We start from the raw sequence: 14,660 nt of genomic DNA, 5'->3' as shown, positions 1-14,660 counted from the left end.
GTCACCCCTCACCTAGGCTGGCACCCGGTGCACCCATGGGTGCACCAGGTGCCAGGCTAGGTGAGGGTGACAGGTGAGGAGGCGGGGAGGACAGCGGGAGCTGGCGCTATGCGTGGGCAGGACGCATTCTAAGGTATAGTATAGGTAATTGCCGTGGGAGATCTTCAATCAACTTAATTGAAGATCACAATGCTTTCCTTGCGTTGAAAGACATCCATGGCTACAATTACTAGGTAATGCCTAATGATGTTGATCCAGGGATTTTATCTGATTGCCATCTGGAGTCAGGAAGGAATTTTTCCCTTTAGGGGCTAATTGGACCATGCCTTGTAAGGGTTTTTTCGCCTTCCTCTGGATCAACAGGGATATGTGAGGGAGCAGGCTGGAGTTGTACTTTGTACTGGTTGAACTCGATGGACGTATGTCTTTTTTCAACCAAAATAACTATGTAACTATGTAACAAGATTGGAGGATACTGTATACGTTGCATCATTTCCGAGGATATGGGCGTAGAATTTTTTTTTTAAAGGTGCAGGTAAGTATTTATGGTTAATTTAGAGTAATAAAATACTTTTCTCGTGGTTGTGTTTTTATTTCATTTAACCCTTTGTGGAAATGGGTAAGGGTAAGGGGTACTTTGTACCCCATACTCATTTCTCCCGGAAGGGGGGTGGGCATCTGGGGTCCCCTTCTTAAAGGGGACTCCCAGATGCCATCATGAACCCCCCCCCCCCCAGGGAGTCGTCGCCCCCACCTCCTTCTGGGGCACCGGAGGTGGGGAAGAGCCCCTTGTTCATGGATTGGACAAGGGCTCGGGGGGAGAGGGGAAGGCTTGGCCGCCCCTCTCCCCCGGAGCCTCCCCATACCATGGACCATACGGGCTGGTATAGCTCAGGGTGTGAAGCCCCAGTCGGCTGGTTCTCTGAATTCTGGCTATCCCAGCCTGCATGGGGGACAAGGGGTTACAGAGGCTCAGGAGGGGGGACCTCACGTAATTTTTTTTCAGATTTCCCACACTCAGAACATTCCCCAAAAATAATGTATATATATTTTTTTAAGTATTGTTTCCCACTATCTTCTTAACATATCCTGCAAATTTGGTGTTGCTAGGATGTAAGGGGCCTTTGCTATTAACTGCTGGGAAATATTTCCCACGATCTGTCATTGACCGGCATTTAAATGTATCGTTTTTTTCTTGGAACTTTTAAAATCGATTTTCTCAAAAAGTATAATGTCTATTTGAAAAAAAAATGTTCCCCTTGCTCCCACTTTTCTTCTTAACATAAATGGCAAATTTGGTGATTCTGGCATTTAAGGGGGCTTTGCAATTAACCCTTAAAGTCGGCGGGTTTTGAATCACGAATTCATGATCACGGCTGAATTTTCCCCTGACTCGGATTCGAAACCACCCGAATTGAATTTGAGTCCATTCGAACCGGCCAAATCCAAATTTGACCCGGACCTGAATTCGAATGTACTCGAATCGAATTTGGGTACATTCGAGCATCCCTAACTAGATAGGTAATTTGTGTTGCTGGGAGGTACTAGGTAGGAAGTTTGTGCTATTTTAAAGTAAAATATTGGTACTTAATAACAATATTTTACTAACAACGTTACTGTGCCCACTTATTTCCCTGTGCCTTTATTTGATCTTACACCCTGCCATCAGGTTTTTGGACTGTTTGAGGCCTGTCTGTATAGCCTTCATCTTGGTGTCCTGCTCAGTGTGGTAGATCCTTGCTTCTATGTATTTCTTGCTTAGTGCCTATTTTTGGGCTGCTATTATATGTTTTTGAGTTCTTTTGGCAGTCACACTGGTGGGGCTTGATTCACAAAGCGGTGCTAACTGTTAGCACGCCTGTGAAAACCCCCTTAGCACGTCTAAACAAGCTTTTCGCGCATAAAACTTTACGCGCGCAAAACTTTATGCGCGTAAAACTTTACGCGCGTACTGCACAGAGCGCAGGGCGCTCCGCGCGAAGTGCCCATTAAAGCCCATGGGACTTAGCACGCGTAAAACTTTGCGCGCATAAAACTTTGCGCACGCAAAGTTAGCGCGCGATCTGATTGAGAAATCCGGTGCTAACCTACTTAGCACCCTGGTTAGCGCGTCTAAAGACTTTAGACGTGCTAAGTAGGTTAGCACCGCTTTGTGAATCAAGCCCGTAGGGTTTCCCAGTTTTGGCCACCTCAGCTGTTGATGATACATGTCTTGCTGGGTATTATCTTGGTGCTTTCCATACTTGATTTTTTTTCCATGTGTGCTGCCCCTGAATTCTCTCAGCAGATTATCATCTTAGGGCCTATTTCCACTAGCACGCTTTAGAACCGCGTCCGGACATCCGCATGGGTTTTTAAATATGTATATGTGTCTTCATGCGAAAATTTGCGTTGCGATTTGAAAACTGCCTAATAACAGGAAGACAAACAAAAGAAAACGACACTGTGCATGCTGGTTAAATTTGCATTCGTAAAGGTGAATTTCCGCGTTTGTAATGCATATATATGCGGCCCTACTGACTTACATTAGCCGCGATTTGCATTCAGCTCACATCCAGATTCGAAAAAAATTTAGCATACCATTCATATTTTTTCCGCACCACATTGCGCCCAAAAATTAGCACTGAATGGAAATAGTTTCGTTCATAAACATGTGTTGCATTTTGGATGTGGAAATTCCCATCCAGATTCCACGTGTAGTGGAAATAGGCCCTATGGGCCCTTTTTCACTAGCAAATGCTAGCGCTTGCGCTAAACGCTAGTGATTGCGATTCAGCAAGCCCCTAATTTTTTTTTTTTTGCGATGCTATGGGTTTGCATAGCATTGCATAGCATAGAAAAATTGTGGTAAAAATCGCTCCGCAGCGCAATTGTGCTTTGGTAAAAATCGAATCACGGTAGTGGAAAATACCTACCGCGATTCCTATGTTATTTAGCAAACCCTAGCGATTTTGCGATTCAGCATCGCAATCGCCGCAAGTGGAAAAGGGCCCTTACTGCTATAATCCTGGATGCTATGGGTTTCTTCCAGGGCAGTGGTTTTGACGCTTTCCAAACTCCGGCCGCCCTCTTTCTCAATGGTATATAGTCTTTGTGTGTTAGCCTTGGAGTGGAAGCCATAGTACATTGTAAGGACCCTCCTGGTGTTCACTTTGGCAGCTTCCATGTCTTTAGCACCTTATCATACCAGGAGGGTATATGATGACTGACAGGGTATATACTGTACATTGATGCCATTGACTTTGTTTTTACCCTTGAACTAGCTAGTTTTATCCTTACAAGGTACTTGGATGTTGCAGTTTTCCTTATCTCGTCATCATTGCTTCCACACAAATGTGGAATGCCAAGGTACTGGTAGCAGATATTCATGTAACTGCCATATGCTCCACTGAAAATTCCGACCCTCAGTTTTAACAATCTTTGTAACTACCATCTGCCCATACTTCCCCACTCTGTGTCTGTTTATGTCCTTTGTGGGAAGTTGGGAAATAAATGGAGTAGTCGAACCCTTGATGAAAATAAGTGAAATACTTTAAATGTCAAAAAGCAAGTCACTTATTGGTGCTTTTCCAGTAGTGGAACTTCTGCTTTGAGTGTAATTGGCATTTTTACTACTGGTGTGTAGTGATAGTCCACATGGTCAGTTTTGTGGTGGGGTTCCCTGGCAGCCAAACAACTGGTAATCCAATGCTATCCCACGTATTCAAAATAGCGGGCTCAAAAATGCCATTGGATAGGTGATTGTAAAGCCACAGCAGTGAATCACAATTTATGAATGCTGCTTGTAGTATCTATCCAGCAGTTCCACTACTAAACTTACATTACAGTGCTGAGTGAATGCCATACACATACTAGTGAACATGGTTTAAGTACAATAGATAGGCGTCATTGCAAAAGAAAAATGACTGTGCTGCTATCCAACTGCCACAATAGGCATTTTAGTGCTGTCAGCATCTACTTACAATTCTCTGCTTTTCCATTGCAGTACAGGGATTTTAATGTGTCCTAATTTTACATTTGAACTATTGGGAGGCTTGTTTATTGCACTGTTGGCTGTCAGCTGTTTTCGCTGCCGCCCATTCAGGCTGTGCCAGTGTCTTTCTAGAGCATCATGTTTCTGTCCTATTTCTCCAGGCATAGAATGACATTGCAATACCTCTTGTGAGTGCCTAATCTACAGGGGCACAATCTCTGCTCTTTAGTTAAATATCCAGCCATTACTTACCTGCAGCTTACAGAAACAGCATTACATTATGTCCTGGGGCTTTATAAAGCGTCAGAATTGTTTTCACTGACTTACATTAATTATGCAAGACAGTTAATCATTTACTACACAGTAGTGCTCCATCACAAAACATGTCATTGCGAATCACTGGACAGTGTGTGAAGTCAGAGCTGGCAATCACAAGGGCTGCCAGTCACACTGTAGCTATGTGAAAGAAGAAGAACAGTTATTATGCGTACCGCTTCTGTACACCTAACAGGCTTGGAGGGTCACTAAGAGAAAAAACCCGAAGATGCACATGACAAATGGTGAAGAGTGTGTTATGCAATCTCTCTCCCCCTCCTCCTGATCTGTGCTTGGTCAGTTCCATGTGAAACGCAGCACCCTCAGCATCCCTGTAGACCCCCCCCCCTTTCCGTCAACTTACATTTTATTGGTACCACAACTCAATCAAATAAAAAAACAACAACAGTCCAGCATATGGTAAAGACACTGTAATGATTCTTAAAGGGAAATTCATTTTTTGTTAAAAATACCATCTCTTCATCTCATTTTTCTGTATTACAACAATGAATGGCAAGCATTATTTCACTAGCAAGAAAAAATAAATAAAATCCATACATACAGTGTAGAAGTACATTTGTAAAGTGCACTGTGTTACTGTTTTCCTATGTCACTGTCACGTACATTACGTAGTAAAAATCTGACAGGTTTTGGACTAGTCCATTTTCCTGGTTTTCTTTATTTTCAAATGCACTTACTGAACAATAGTTGCTCAGTCCAAGTGCCAAAATAATGTGCAAGTGAAAAGGGCGGCTGGCCAGCATGTTTGTATAGGTCTTTTCCAGGGAGTTCTTTTGCAAAGAGTAAAGGAAATACCCAGTAGAGGGCTTCTGGCTGCCTCAAGCTGGTTGGAGGTTTTCTGGCTGTTTCAGGATGGCTGGAGGCCTTCTGGCTGTCTCAAGCTGGCTGTACCACTTCTGAAAGGCTCAGTCTGTCTGGAAGCCTTGCGGTGATGGCAGGTTGTGCCATCACATGATGTCACATAGCTCCCCATCTACTTATTGGGTGCTACTGTGAGATCATGACTTTTTAAGCCACACTGTCCCCTTTTCTTCTGATCCCTAAGAGTCTGGGAGGAGAAGCAGTGTTTCTGAATGGCTATGCTATTACAGACAGTTGTGGTAGTGTAGCTAAATGGCAGAAAAAAAGTGGAATAGTGGGGTTTAGGTAGGTGTCAAACAGCATGGAGGCAGTCAGCACTAGTCACTGGACATATCAAATCTGGCAATCACCCCACATATGAAGTGCGGTAATCACTCCACATATGAAGTGCGTCAATCATCCGATTTATGAATTGCAGCAACAATCATCTCACATATGAAGTGCGGCAATCACCCCAAATGTGAAGTGTGGCAATCACCACACATATAAAGTGAAGCAATCACCCCACATATGAATTGCAGTAATCACAAATCAAATGCGGAAATCGCCCCACATATGAAATGCAGCAATCACCACACATATGAAGTGCAGCAATCACCACACACTTTTTGCTTCTGGTGCTGCCCCCTATAGCCTGTTGCCATGAATCACTTGATTCAGATTGCTTCATGGTAGGACCAGTCCTGTTAGTAGGTACCACATCACGACCCCTAGTGACAGATGAAACGGGTCTCCTGGGGACTAAGTCTGGAAGCAGGCAAGATGATGTCGTGTGGAGGTGTGGTTAAATTAAACAAAGGTCTGGAAGGGCAGCAGGTGGACAAGTCAATGGACAGACCAAACGTCAAGCAGGTGGTAAACAATCATAAACAGAATCCAGGCCGAAGATCAGGTGGAGGTCAAGCGAGGGCAATACCAAGGTAGGTCACAGCAGGAAGATCAGACACTAAAGAACCAGAAGCCACGGCCAAGCATAAGTTATGAAACCTTCACCTGCTGCATTAGCTGTTCCTGAATGCTATAACGATAATGATCACTTCTGTTTGTGCTTCAAATAGTGGTAATCAATATAAGGGCTCTTATGGATGGCTGAACTACACACTTAGCATGCACTTCAGCCTCTGATCTGCTGCCCACTGAATGCCTTCCAGCTGCAATTTAATGTTTCCAAATGGCAGCATTTTAACCCTATGCGTGCCAGCATTTCACACACAGTACAGTTATCGGGCAGCAAAGAACTGCTTGCAATTACATTACCTAATGGAAACAGTCTTTGTAGCATCTGCGCTCTATGACGGGGGACCAAAGGGAAGATCCCGAGAGGTTTACCTCTCCTTAGGTAAATATTTGATTTTGTGCCTGAGCTTTGGCTGGGGTACACTTAAAAATGAACCAGAGATAGTTCACTACCTCTTATTTATACTTACCCGGGGCTTCTTCCCTCGCCATCCTCCTCGACCCCTCCATTAAACTGATAAGACTCCCGGTAATCAGGGCAGACGCGGCATTCTGCGAATGCGCCACTCCACCCTGCATGCACCCCTCGTCGCACAGGCGCAGAACGCTCCAGGGGACTGGAACGCAGCGGAGGCGTGCGTGCAGCCGGATTACCAGCAGTCGTATCGCCAGAACGGAGGGGCCGTGGAGGACGGCGAGGGACTCAGAGCCGCTCAAGGGGCTGGAGGAAGCCCTGGGTAAGTATAAATTAAGCCTAGTGTACCATCTCTGGTACACTTTAAAGGACAACTGAAGAGAGGTATATGGAGGCTGCCATGTTTATTTCCTTTTAAGCAATACCAGTTGCCTGGCAGCCCTGCTGACCCTTTGCCTCTAATACTTGGAGCCATAGACCCTGAACAAGCATGCAGCAGATCAGGTGTTTCTGACATTATTGTCAAATCTGACAGATTAGCTGCATGCTTATTTCTGGTGTTATTCAGACAGTTCTACAGCCATACAGACAAGCAGGGCTGCCAGGAAACTGGTATTGTTTAAAAGAAAATAAACATGGCAGCCTCCATAGTCTTGTCACTTCAGTTGCCCTTTAAGAACCTCCGTTGAACTTCAAAGTTCTGGAAATGCTTTCTATTTGCAGTGTAACCTACTAACAGCAGAAGAAGCTGCTACTGTATCGGACGGCTGGCAGTGAGCGCAGCGCCCTCTAGAGGCCAGAGGGGAGGCAGCACCGGGCACGTCTGCAGGGAAGCGGAGGATGTGCTGCTGTGACACACTTACACACGCACCGGTGTGACATCTCGCTCCTCATTCTCCAGGAAGAAGCACACAGGCGGCCGGGTCTATGTCTGAGCAGCAGCTGTCTTGCACCCTCCTAGCGCCCGATGCCGCCCTGTGCCCGAGCTGGGAGGCCGTGACTGAGGCCGCCGCACACCTGCCCGCTGCTACTGAGGAGGAAGGGGGAGCCGGAGCGGGCTCAGCTCAGGTGAGACCGGCCAGTGACCTGCTTATTGCTCGGGGTGATAGATTATCAGCAGGGGCTGGGGGCATTGTGCACATGATCCCCGCCACAGGGCTGCTGTTTATTCCCAGTGGGGACATGATCTGTGCCACATTCTAGCACAATTCAGTGCTGCACATGGGATTAGCCAGCAGTGCACACACAGTCCATGGAGCTCAGTCCAGGGATATGCGAGGAGACAGGTGCAGGGAGACGTGGAGCCACTATTGTGAAATGAAACAAGCACTTTTATTGGTTGCCCAGGGCAACTGCTGCAGTTTTCTCATCACTGGTTTTTGAAAAATGAGCCTGTGTGTCCAGTGGAAAGGGGGCTGGGCACTTGCCCTCTCACTAAAAAGCTTACTGCCGATCTTAAACACTTACTAAAAAAAAGAAAGAAATTCAAGATTATAAGATAATCATTTTATTAAACAAGGGTTGATTAAAAACCCTATTTATAAAAATAGAGGAAAAAAATGTTTTTTTTTTATTCTATGCTGTGTACAATTTGACTCATTTATAATGTCATATTTACAAAAGGGGGATCAGATACCTATATTATGGTGGCTATAAGGGCTTAAATTCTCTCACCATAATGATCCCAAATTGGCAAAACGTAGCAAATACCTTAATTACCATGTTTTGATTGTCTTACTTTAATTAACTTAAATTGAAAAACCGTAAAGGGGTTATGAAACACCGACCATCTGTTACTTCTGGCTGAAAGTAAGGATCAGTAAACAGCCCTAAAGGTCCATACACACATCCAATTTTTATCTGCAGATGATTTGCCAGTTTTACCACTTTCACGTAGTATGAGAGCAGCATACCTACACTGTCTATTCATAGTATTCATAATCTGTTGGCCCTCATACTACATGGCAGTAGTAACATTTGCCAGTCATCTACAGATTAAAATTGGATGTGTGTACAGAGCCATATATTTGCTTTGTGGCTATCATCTACTATTTTTGAAAGTGTCTAATATGGTGTTTGAAAAGAACATCACTGTTCCCCATTGTATCCTATGGTATCTTGAAATGGAGAAAGCTATTTAAAGATCTATACAACGGCATCAAGCTAATCGTCCCTATATAAATAATACAGTAATCACAGATTTCTGCTGAAATTCCAACCAAACCAGGGTGGCAATTCCACATAAAAGTGACAATTATTTATTCGGATCCCCACTTTTATAAATGCAGTGACCTGAAACTTTCTGTTATGTCTGCAGTCATAGAACTGTAGGGGAAGCAGGAAATGAGGGTGCCAGAGGTGCTGCAGACGTTCAAGCGCTAACATAGGCATAGTAATATAGTGTAAGGTGGTTCATTTTGGCGCAGGAGGCATCTGATAAAATTGCTGGACCGGGGCTGTCCGCTATGCAAACTGCTGCTTCAATGGCCATTTCACACTAAGGGCTTGATTCACAAAGCGGTGCTAACCTACTTAGCATGTCTAAAGTCTTTAGACATGCTAACCAGGGTGCTAAGTAGGTTAGCACCGGATTTCTCAATCAGATCGCGCGCAAGGTTTTGCGTGCGCAAAGTCCTATGCACGCGCAAAGTCCCATAGGCTTTAATGGGCACTTCGCGCAGAGCGCCCTGCGTAAAGTTTTGCGCGCATAAAGTTTTACGCGCGAAAAGCTCGTTTAGACGTGTTAAGCGGGTTTTCACAGGCGTGCTAACAGTTAGCACCGCTTTGTGAATCAAGCCCTAAGTATGATGCGTCACAATGGACAATATCATTACAACACGAAGCAATGACATTCCTATGGGGCATTCACATACAGTGCAGTGCATTAGCAGACAACACGTGCGTTTACAGTGGGAGTGAGGCATGCTTTCATTGTACTGTGTGTCTCACTGTATGGCCTATCCCTGCGATATGACTATTCAGCTCTGTTGTGTTGCAACTTGATTGCATCGCAACTACACAGTGTGAAAGCCCTAACGAATAGGACCCTAAAATTAAATACTCTAAATCCATACTACCACTATCTCTTACTTTTGGTAAGAGGCATTGGTAGAAACCAGCACTGCTACTAGTTTCGTCTCATTTCCCTTTAAAGAGAACCCGAGGTGTGTTTAAAGAATGTTATCTGCATACAGAGGCTGGATCTGCCTATACAGCCCAGCCTCTGTTGCTATCCCAAACCCCACTAAGGTCCCCCTGCACTCTGCAATCCCTCATAAACCACAGCCATGCTGTAAGGCTGTGTTTACATCTGTAGTGTCAGTCTCAGCTGCTCCACCGCCTCCTGCATAGCTCCAGTCCCTGCCCCCGTCCCTTCCCTCCAATCAGCAGGGAGGGAAGGGATGCAGGCGGGGACTGGAGTTCTGCAGGAGGCGGGGAGAGCAGCAGACTGACACTATAGAGATAAACACAGCCAGCTCTGACAAGCTGTTTGTCAGCAGCGTGGCTGTGATTTATGAGGGATTGCAGAGTGCAGGGGGACCTTTGGGGGGTTTGGGATAGCAACAGAGGCTGGGCTGTATAGGCAGATCCAGCCTCTGTATGCAGATAATATTCTTCAAACCCACCTCGGGTTCTCTTTAAGTTTATTAATAATTTTTAATCAAGCAATTTGACTTTTTTTTAGTAACTATGGTATCAAAACCAGTGAAAGGTACAGCAATTGCATAGAGCAACTTACCAAAATCATTCTGAACTTTGTTGAACAAACATGAATTGTGCTAAAAAGTGTACCGTATATGTCCCTGTAAACAAGCCCCGTGCATGTGAAATGTCTGATACTGGGGTAATAGGATTTGCTGTGACTTTCTGAGACACTGCAGTCTGCTGTCTTTACTTCTGTGAACTTTTCTGCTGAATTTGCATCAGAAATTTAAACAGGAAGTGGTTTGGGCTCTTCCTATATTATTGCAGCACTGGGGAGGGATTTTTATGACTTGCTGTAATAGATCAGTGGCTGTTTGCCATGGTCTGCAGAGTTCTTATCGATTTTAGATTAATATTTGAATGTAATTGAGAATTAAAAATATGCCTTCAATGCACCTCTCTGAGACTCACAGGAGGTTTAGCTTATCTTTTTATGTTTTTTGGAGATATACAAATAAGTGTGTGTTTTCATGTAAGTACAGTCATCCTTTAAGACGTGGTCCTGTACCTCATGTTTTAAACAGTGCCTGTCACCTAGAAGTCAATAGGTCCTGTCACCAGACAATAGATGCAACTTTGCTTTACCTTTTCTAGACATGTATAGAAACTTGTTTGCGAAGAAGGTTTCTATACATGTCTATAACTTAAGATAATGTAACTTGGAGATAAATTCATCCAAGCTAGTTTTTTTCCCCACTCTGTCAGGTAAAAACTGCAGTGGCATTCTGATTTTAGAATTCACCAGTTCACATTCAGCAATTGCCTAGGGTCCATGGTGCCAAAATGAACTATCCATAGGCCCAAAAGTGGTCATGAAGGTTTCAGAGGTCCATACGTGAGTATTGAAGAATAGATGGGAGATAGAGGACCAGAGCGCTGACCTGGTTGTGTTATTAGAATATGTTGCGATCCTGGAGTGGAAGTCTCTGGTGCAAGAAGGGAACAGCTGTGTTATGATAAGTTATGTAAAGTTAACTTGTGGTTTCTGCTTTTGGCATATCAGCGTGGATCTTTAAACTGTTACAGATACTCTAGCAAGTGTTAGTCGTCGAGCAGATATGCTGACATCAAATCAACAAAAGTTGATTCGGGTGATACCTTTAAAAACTAATACAGTTATACATTTCTTTATATATATAATAGTGTACGTGGGTGTATTTTTACTTTTTGGCCACAAGATGTCACCGCACTCGTTTCCTGTGTACTGTGAACAGTACACAGGTAGTGTTGTGTATGTGTTCTTTGCTTTCACTTTGTGAATGAATACCGGCATCTCGCTGACGCCGTCTTTCATTTATTGTAGGCACGGTGATCAGCTTTGGGAACAGCTGTTCCCATTCACCGATCACAGACTGGCAGGAGGGTGATGGAAATGAATGGGAAAGTACTGGCGATCGGGAGCGGCGAGGTAAATAAATAGGTATGCATATCTATGCCCCTGATGCGCAAGTGAAGTTTTAAGGGGCGTAGAGCAGCGGTGGGGAAGGGGTTTTAATGATTGTAACTGTACATGGTTTATTGCAAGCTTTTGAAACTTAAATTTTCTACTTCAGGCATTATATTAATTCAGTTCTGTATAATGCCTGAAGAAGAAACTTAAATCTGAAAGCTTGCAATAAACCATGTACAGTTAGTCATTAAAAGTAATACCCGAATCAACGTTTGTTGGTTTGATACTTTAAATTCCATATTGCTAAAGGAGGGCTGCAGTAATACTTATATCCATCTTTTAAGACAGAGAGAATAGCCTTAGGCACAGGATTGGCGAACATGCTGAAAGCAGTTCAGGAGATTTGGGCGCAGCTGGCGTCACCATAGGCCGTAATAGGAATTACGGCTATAGCAGGCACAGGGAGTTACTGAAGTTACTTTTAAAATGTAATAATTTGGCTTCCAGCAGTTGCTGGAAGCCGACTTATTTTTTCATTCCTCACTATCCATGACAGCCTGGAGGGAGAATAGTATTTAATATGGCCGGGACTTGTGCGGCAGCAGAATCAGCCATATACCGTCCGAATCCTGCGCCCAAGTCTCCAGCGCTGTTATCTCTCGTACGCCAGGATTGGGGTTGGTCAAGGTTCGACAGGTGAGCCCTAAACATCAGAAGAACTTTTGACTCCCATTAACCTTTGCCCAAATGAATGCGTGCCCAGTTTGCCTATTCCATATCTAAGTGCCTTGTAATTGTCTGTCAGTGTACAGTATTTATTCAGCTATACAGTAAAATTCAGACAGATATTACAGTTTTTTTCCTTTTTCGCAAGAATATTCTTTGATTCACATTTTGAGTTTATTTACACTGTGATGTACTGAGTCATCATTTTGAACAAGTTAAAAGACTCTTTTATGAATCTTATTGGAACATGTTTGTTACTAGCAGTAGTAGCTATTCTTCTGGATAATATGCATCTGTATACTTGAAGTAGCTTGAGAATCGCTACTTATCCTCGAAGCAGCAAAGCAGAGCCACAAGGGGCAGGCTTGGGCTTGAAAAAACATCACAGAAGACTGACTCCGCTATAATCATTCCGGGAAAAGCTAGACTGAATGTTCAGTCGGGGATTCTTATCAGGGCTGATAACAGGCAGATTTAGCAGAGAAGAATGAAACAGAGAGCAGGGTAGGTGTTTACTGTCATGTTCCCATTGATATATATGGTAAAATACATGAGGGTGCTTCGTCTCTGGTTCTCTTTAAGTTTGCAAAAGGAGAAGAGTAGATTGCTGCACTCACGTGTATACACAGATGGGAGCAGGGAAATCAACGGCAAAAGTCCATAAGTATCCAAGGAAATCCCGCTACACCAAAAGGTCTCTAAGTTTGTACGTGTTTCCTGTTTACTGAAATGGTAATACTTCTGAAAATACTCTTTAGTTGTTAAAGCTCTGGTGCTCTTATTGATGAGTGGAAACCGTTTTTAGAAGTCCGCCATATGACTGCATCTTCCAGAACAAGTTTTCTCAAACCACTACTAGTATAGAGATGGCCCAAACAGTTCTCCGGTGGACAGTTCCTGGCATATTTGCGTTGGCAGGGGAACACATGGCGCTTTTGACCAGCCCCCACACATCATCATGGGGCCAAAATTTGACCCCTCACTCCAGTGTCAGCAGGCACATGGCAGCCAACTTTTTTTCTTACTTTCGCCTCGTAAGTCCTTTAAAGGAATCATCAGCCCCCCCTCCCCCCGGTCTACTTACCCGTGCTTTCCTCCAGCTCCTTCCCGAGTTCCTCTGTCCGCGGCTGCGCAGTCCGCCTGGCCGCGAGTGCGGTTGCTCAGCTCTAGGGCCAACCCCCCCGATCCACGCTACGTAGCGTGGATCGTGGGGGTTGACCCTAGAGCTGCGCAGCCACACTCGCGGCCAGGCGGACTGCGCAGCCGCGGCCAGAGGAATCGGCCATTTTACGAGAGGCAGGAGAGCCCGACCCGGGCCGTGGGGTCGGCAGCCGGCCCGGGGGGCTAACGAGCGGGGGGACCCGGCGGACCCGGCGGATCGGCACGGAGGGCGCGGACGGCGTCCTCCGTGCCTTAAAAGATGAGGCAGGCGATTAACTTTTTTTCAGTAATTTCGCCTCGTAAGTCCTTTAAGGGCTGGTTTATTGTCTTTCTTGCTTTGTTTTTCTATCTCTGCTACAGTGGCTGCAACTAACACTTTTTTTCCAAAATAAACAAAATTTCTATATGTAACGTATATGCCAATGTCAACATCATTCTGGCCTCTGCTACAGCGGCTGCAACAAACAATTTTTTTTTTTTTTTTAAAAACCTAAATTTTGTATGTAATCTATATGCCAATGCCAACATCGTTCTGGCGTCTGCTAAAGTAGCTGCAACAAAAAAGTTTTTAAAAAAAATGTACATTTTTGTATGTAATGTATATGCCTATGCCAACATCGTTCTGGCCTCTGCTACAGTGGCTGCTACAAACATTTTTTTTCAAAATGCCTTAACTAAATTTTTGTATGTAATGTGTATGCCATGCCAACCGCTGCAACAGTTTTTTCAAAACCAGGTAACAGTGTTCTGACCTCTGCTGCTGCAGGCATGCCACTGTCCAGGTGTTAGGACCTTTTAAACAACATTTCCATCCATTTTGTGGCCAGAAATAGCCCCTATTTTTTTCAAAACCAGGTAACAGTGTTCTGACCTCTGCTGCTGCAGCTTCAACTATTTTTTTTTAAAAATAGATAAACTAAAGCTATTTGCGGTTGTTTGGGATTGTGGTAAACTCTGCATTTGATCTGTCATTGTGAACTGGGCCTAACCCTTATACTACCTGATCCTAACCCTTATACTACTTGATCCTAACCTTTATACTACTTGATCGACGTGTACACTCGCTTGACTTTTCCTAGCACTTTATTCCACAAATTTAGGAGTAAAATGTGATTTCTGCCCTTTAGAGATTAACC

General features: G+C 44.3%; 1 protein-coding gene across 1 annotated transcript in view; it reads left to right on the top strand.

Moving 5' to 3' along the window:
• The first annotated feature begins 7,347 nt into the window (after positions 1 to 7,347).
• The window catches only part of LRRC8D (leucine rich repeat containing 8 VRAC subunit D), a 97,260-nt gene continuing 89,947 nt past the window's right edge, over positions 7,348 to 14,660 (top strand). The window contains exon 1 of the mRNA XM_068239829.1: positions 7,348 to 7,610. The gene's annotated coding sequence lies outside the window, so the exon portion shown is untranslated. The remainder of the gene's footprint in view (positions 7,611 to 14,660) is intronic.

This window comes from Hyperolius riggenbachi, chromosome 6 (assembly GCF_040937935.1).
Source record: "Hyperolius riggenbachi isolate aHypRig1 chromosome 6, aHypRig1.pri, whole genome shotgun sequence".
Classification (NCBI taxonomy): domain Eukaryota; kingdom Metazoa; phylum Chordata; class Amphibia; order Anura; family Hyperoliidae; genus Hyperolius; species Hyperolius riggenbachi.
Note: the sequence above shows the minus strand (reverse complement) of the source record. Positions and strands in the feature narration are given on the sequence as shown.